Source organism: Octopus bimaculoides, chromosome 16, assembly GCF_001194135.2.
Source record: "Octopus bimaculoides isolate UCB-OBI-ISO-001 chromosome 16, ASM119413v2, whole genome shotgun sequence".
NCBI lineage: Eukaryota > Metazoa > Mollusca > Cephalopoda > Octopoda > Octopodidae > Octopus > Octopus bimaculoides.
Window position 1 is genome coordinate 47,530,506 of NC_068996.1, and position 7,077 is coordinate 47,537,582.

The window sequence follows — 7,077 nt, forward strand, 5'->3', positions numbered from 1 at the left end:
TGTGTGTGTGTGTGTGTGTGTGTGTGTGTGTGTGTGTGTGTGTGTGTGTGTGTGTGTGTGTTACTTATATTGATATTAATGGTATGGCCCTGTGTCAAAATTTATACCAATATTAGTATTATTCAGCATTATTGTTTTAGTAATTAATTTCATTCTAATTATCATAGTTTTTAATATTATTTCTGTCATTATTATTATTGTTGATTACCACTCATTATATACCTTTCCCCCATATCACCAATGAAGAAAGAGACAGCTAGATAATAATGTGATTTCACATTCCAAACTTAAAAATTCAACTGATGACTCCATTGCCAACCCACAGATGTTAATTGCTAGGCTTTCCCAAAAGATTCCAAATTCTGCTAATTACTAAACTTAGACCATATGACACCAGTTTTACTCTTTTATATATATTTTTTTCTCTTTCTTGCTTTTTTTCTCCATATGACTACCCACTCAATATCCTACCTTCTTTTTGCATTCAAAAGCTAAGCATTAAATGATGCCGATAAAGCTGAATCTCGCCTATATATTGTGGTCTCCTCTTGTAACACTTTTAACATAATCCATAGTTACAAATTGTTTGTACAGCTCTGGTCTCACAATCTGTTCAGTCTAGCTTTTCAGGAAAAACAAAAATGGATGGAAGAAATTATACCCCTTTTTGATAACATGTCTAATATAAGAAATATTGACCCTATACTTTATAATGCAATGAATACTGTCTTGAATTATGATAAACTCTAACTGTAACCGACACACAGACACACACTCAGATATGAAGTGATTTATATGTATGCATACATATATAAGCATTTATACATAAATATATATATATATACGCATATTCATATATATATATATATATATATATACATACACACATCTACATACTTATACATATACATATATATATACATGCATACAAACACACTCACACACTCATACATGTATGCATGTGTGTATGTATGTATTGAATAAATATATCAAAAGTAATATAAACAAAGATGAAACGAGAAGTATTTCAAAATCATTAAAGTCATACTGAGAAATAATTCCCATCAAACTTAAAATAAAATTTAAAAGGGAAAAATAAAAAAAAAATAAATTACACATTTTTTAAAGAGTTCATAAACAAAATGTGAATCAGAAGTTTTTCTTTTTTTGTATTTTAATAAGGCTATGCTGATCTTATGTTCACTCAGACTGTGTAGTATGAAGTGCATCTATGCTGTACAATAGGAATATAATAAGAATCTTTACCAACCAAATTTTATTCTGGTAAAATATTGTGTTAGTTTGCAGAATTTATGTGTTCGCCATGGAAAAATTTTTTGTCTGGGATAATTCATTGACTATACTGTTTGGCATTCAATTTATCACTCCATCCTTCTGAAATATATATATATATATATATACACACATGCACTTAAACGTATATATATATAAACATACATATACATATATGCATGTTTGTGTGTGTGCTTGTGTGTGCATGTGTATCACTGTTTCTTTTTCCCAAATATTTTTTATTCATTTTAAAAGAAAAAGATAAATAAAAACAAGAAAGATAATACACATATAGTTTCTTCTAATGTTTTATTCTGCACCCTTCCTCTTTGCAGTGTTCCTATTTTCTATTACTTTAAAATAAATATATACACACACACACATATATATATGTCAATATAGAACGTTGGAATGAGTGCTTAACACCACATTGGTGGATAAATAATTTCTTTATTTGTGGCTTAAGGCTATCATTGGTTTCATGTTAAGAATATCCAAACATTTTAACAATTCTTCCAGCCCCAACCACATGGAGAAAGGTATTTCCCTCTAGAAGCAAACACCTTTCTCCATGTGATTGGCTTGAAAAATTGTTAAGATACTTGGATATTTTTAACATGAAACCAATGGTAGCCTTAAGTCTCAGATAAAGAATATATATATATATATTTCTAATTCCTATTGTCTCATTTTTACTACTCATTTCTGAAATATAACCTAATTAATGAAACACTTTCTAATTCATGTTATATACATCCATACACACACACATGTACAAATGTGCTTCCTTACTGACATTAATAACAGTAGTAGTAGTAATAGTAGTACTAGAAGTAGTTGTGGTGGTAGTGGTAGTAGTGGTGGCGGTTATCATTGTAGTCGTAATTGAAGTAGCAATGTTTCTAAGAGCCGTGATAGCTCATGAAATTTATAGAGTAATAAGGAAACAAACTTCTATACCTGTAACAGTTTCTTACATTGATCCAAGGCAATTAAATTTTGGAGGCAAAAAACTATTGACCCCCTGAAGGATGAAAGACCTTGATGGGATTTTAATTCAGATCATAATTTTTGTTTCACATTTTAATGATCCAGCCAGCCCTAATTTCTATAACTAAAATAATACTTATCCTTTCTACTATAGGTACCAGGATGAAATAGTAGGGGTAGGGGTGTAGTTGAATATATGACCCCTGTACTCATCTAATACTCATTTTATCGACTCAGAAAGGATGAAAAGGTAAAATTGACCTTGGCAGAATTTGAACTCAGAACATGAGGATGGACAAAATGCCACTAAGCCTTTTGTCTAATGTGAAAATGTATTTTTGTTTAGTTGAAAAAAATGGTTAAAAAAATTAAATAAGAATGACAAGCAAAGTGAATTTCCAATGGAGTTGAACTTGAGATCATTTGGAGAAATTTAGATGTTATACAAATCAACTACAAAAGCTTGGTATTGTCTGAGTTAACATAGCAACTTATAATAGCAGCTTCTAAGAAGAGAACTATGTTGATAGTTTTGACCCTTTGCACAAGACTGGTACTTTATTTTATTGACCCTGTAAGAAGTAAAGTTGACCTTTGCAAGATTTGAACTCAGAATGTAAACGGTGGAAACAAGTTTCACAAGGCATTTTGTCTAATGCACTATTGATTCTCCCAATCCATTATCATAATAATAATAATAATAATAATAATAATGGATTCAAATTTTGCCAGAAGGGCAGTAATTTGAGGGGAGGGGGATGAGTCGATTACATTGACCCAAGTGTTCAACTGGTTCTTATTTTATCGACCCTGAAATGATAAAAGGTAAAGTCGACCTCGGTGGAATTTGAACTCAGAATGTGCAGACAGATGAAGTGCTGCCAAAGCGTTTTACCTGACATGGTAACTCAGAACGTAGCAATGGGCGAAATACTATTAAGCATGTCATCCAGTGTGCTAACAATTCTACCAGCTCTTTGCCCTAGTAATAATAATGATAATGATAATAATAATAATAATAATAATAATAATAATAATAATAATAATAATATTAATAATAGAACAGCCTGGTGTGTTTATTTAATGGCCTATCAATGTATATATCAAGTTTCTTTGTCCAAGGTGTCAGGAAGACACTCTGCAAGAAAAGCTCACAACAATAATAATAATAATAATAATAATAATAATAATAATGGTTTCTGATTTAGGTACAAGGCCAGCAATGTTAACCTCAGTGGAATTTGAACCAAATAAGCAAAGAGCTGGAAGAAATACCACTAATTTTGTCTGACTAGCTAATAATTCTTAACATAGACATAAGATAACATGTCTTGGAGGAAGGTTGTATAGTTAATTGAAATGACAACTAGTATATTACTGGTATCTACTGGAAGGAGAGTAAGAAGGTAAGTCAAATTTGATTTTGGTAGGATTGAATTCAAATTATATATTTCAAAAACAGATCATGCAAGGCCATTTTCGCAAGTGCTTTACCAGTTTTGTCACTAAGAACAATATCAACAATAACAGTAATGATAGACACAATTCAACACCTTTCACATATATTCATTGATACTCAATTCCCAGTGTCAGAGAAAAGGTGAATCTTCTAATCTGCTGTTTGATTCTTGAAAAGAAAAAAAGTTATTTTGTTTTTTGCTTGCAGCTTATAGCAAAATAAAGAATTTACCACCACCAATCATCATCATCATTATTATAAATATAATCATTTTTATTCTGGTTCTTGGAAAATATTGTGCAGTATTTGTTGTAGATCTTTGCTTTCAGATTTGAAATCCTGCCTAAGTCAACTTTGTCCTTTCATCTTTCTGAAGTCAATAAAACAGAGAACAGTAAAAGTTCCTATAAAGTACTGGGGCCAATATAATTGATATTAACTCCTCCCAAATATTTGGCCTTCTGCTATGCTTGAGAGCATTATCAATTCATTTTTTTCTTCTTAAACTATATCATGTTTTAATTTTTTTCTATCTTTTATACAATTATTTATATATTTTGTGTTATTCTGCTCATGTTGTACAAATTTGTTATTCCTTCCCTTATACTTTGTAAAGAAAACGCTATAGAACAAACATATTGCTTGTTCTATATACAAAATGTACCTTGGTGGCAAATAAAGAAATTATTGTTATTATTATTATTATTATGGTGGTGGTGGTGGTGGTGAACTGGCAAAATCATTACTGAACCAGACAATATGCATAGTGACATTTTGCCTGGCTTTACATTCTGAGTTCTAATTGTACCAAGGCTTATTTTTGTCTTCCATCCTGTCGGGGTTGTTAAAATGGGAACCAATTGTGCACTGGTATCGATGTAATTGACTAGCCCCATCCCACAAAATTTCAGGCCTTGTGGCTAGAAGAGTAAGCATTATCATTATTATTATTATTATTATTATTATTATTATTATTGTTATTTTATTGTTTACTCAATTTTTGTGTTAAACCCCACATGTCCTTTGTTTTGCATTGTCTCATTTGTTTTTGCATTCAGTCCTTGTGGCCAATAAAGAAAAAAATTATTATTATTATTATTATTATTATTATTATTATTATTATTATTATTATTCAACACTAACATATTCTCAAAGTCTGCATCCTCAAACTCATTTATGTTACACAACCATTCCTTAGTGTTAGACCATCTAAGGTAGAAAAAAAAGTGGAAACTTTTTTTAGTGTTGGAATTCATTTAGAAGAAAATATAACAAGTTAGAGGCATCAACTGTCTCAACCAATATCAAATCAATGAATAATAATTGTTTTAAAAATCTCTCAAGTGTAATGAAACATGGGAAATTTTGTCATTGGAACTAAATATTTAATTAAGTTATTGTTTTTACAATTGTATTTAATTAATTAAAAAAAAAATCTTAATGTATTTTAGCAATTATTTATTTTATTCAGTATCTTTTTATATTGCAGATAAAAATCAATTAAACCGTTTGTTACCATACTTTTTATTGCAAAGGAAAAAAAAAATTAAGTGTGTATGTGTATGTTTCAAATAATTTAGAAATCGATGGAAAATTTGTAGGTTATCTAACTTTTTCATTAATAAGCTGGTGTTTTGAACTTGACTTAACAAAAGGTTCTTAATATAAATTATGATGCAAGTTTGTTTTAGCTTAAATATGAACACACTAAGAAGAAAGTTTTGTTTCCTAGATGTAACCTCAGGAAATTGCAAGAATTTGGAATATGATAGCTGTAAAAGTCGTGCCTGTAATAATTGATGCATTGGAAACTGTGGGTAAAGATATAGATAAATGGTAGATAAATGGTAGAGCTTCTACTGAAAGTTTGCCTCTTAGGGATAGGAAAGACTACCATGAGGGTCTTAAGAATCATAATAATAATAATAATAATAATAATAATAATAATAATAATAATAATAATAATAATAATAATAATGGTTAACATATATGTTAAACTTTATTTTCACACTGTAATTGTTTTTAATTCTTACATAACTGACATTAAGTTAGAAATAAGAAAGAGATGAATACATTTTTCAATATATATATGCATATGTAAGGAAATCACTACTATATTTATCTTTAATATTATCCAGATTATAATTATCATTATCACTATTATTATTATTATTATTATTGGTATTATTTGCTGTGGCTAAACTAGGATTTAATAAAGTGTTGAATTACTGGTAGTGATTTAATCAACTAACCTCTCTGATCAGATTTGCTGCCCAGTGTCTATATTAGAAATTATTATTATCATTATCATTATTATTATTATTATTATTATTATTATTATTATTAGTGGCCTTATGAATGTATTATAAAACGACCATCATCATGATCTTTATATCTATTACAATTATAATAACTATGAAACTCATAAATTGAATTGAAAAGATAGGAGTAAAAGCGAAGATAGAGAAACTACAAAAAACTGCTACATGGAATTGCACAAATCCTCAACAAAGTTCCAAAACTCTGAATGAAGAGTGTTACCTTAGTCCACTGATATTGGACAGCTAAGATTCTGCTACATACCCCCAGTGAAGTGACTTTTTTTAAACAAGGTGGTGGTGGTAATAATAATAATAATAATAATAATAATAATAATAATAATAACCTGAATGTTAACTTATCGTGGAAGACACTCAACACCTAAGCAAGAATCTTAAAATCCTAGCTCTTCCCAATAGAGCAGTCTTTTGGGGGCCTGCTCTACCCTCACGCCAATTCGAATTTCTTCAATATATAATTTGCGGAAAGAGACCTTGTGAGACCTCTGACAACATGTTGCTCTCCACTCTCACAGAATCAACCAGAGCAAATAAGACCAAGAGCTCTGAGAATTACATAATAATAATAATTATTATTATTACTATTATTATTGTTGTTATTATTATTATTATTATTACTTACTTACTATTAATACTACTACTACTGACAAAGGTTTGGATTTTAAGCTTAGTACCACATTTATTTTATATGTTAATATACACAAGGTTGTTTTTCTCTTTCGTCTTTCAACAGGTGCTAAAAAAACCAAGTACTTGAGATAATATAATTAACAGTTTCTACTCCTGACATAAAAGACAAGAAACCAAAATAATTCTGGCCTTGTGCATTTGTTTAGAAAATAATGTATGAAGGCATAAGCATACAATATTTTTCAACCCCAATTCACAATAAGTATTACACCAAATAGCATTAAATAAAAAATGATGTGGTAGAAATTATCTTAAGAATTTCAAGCAAAGCATCAAACACCTACTACAGTATATATATATATATAT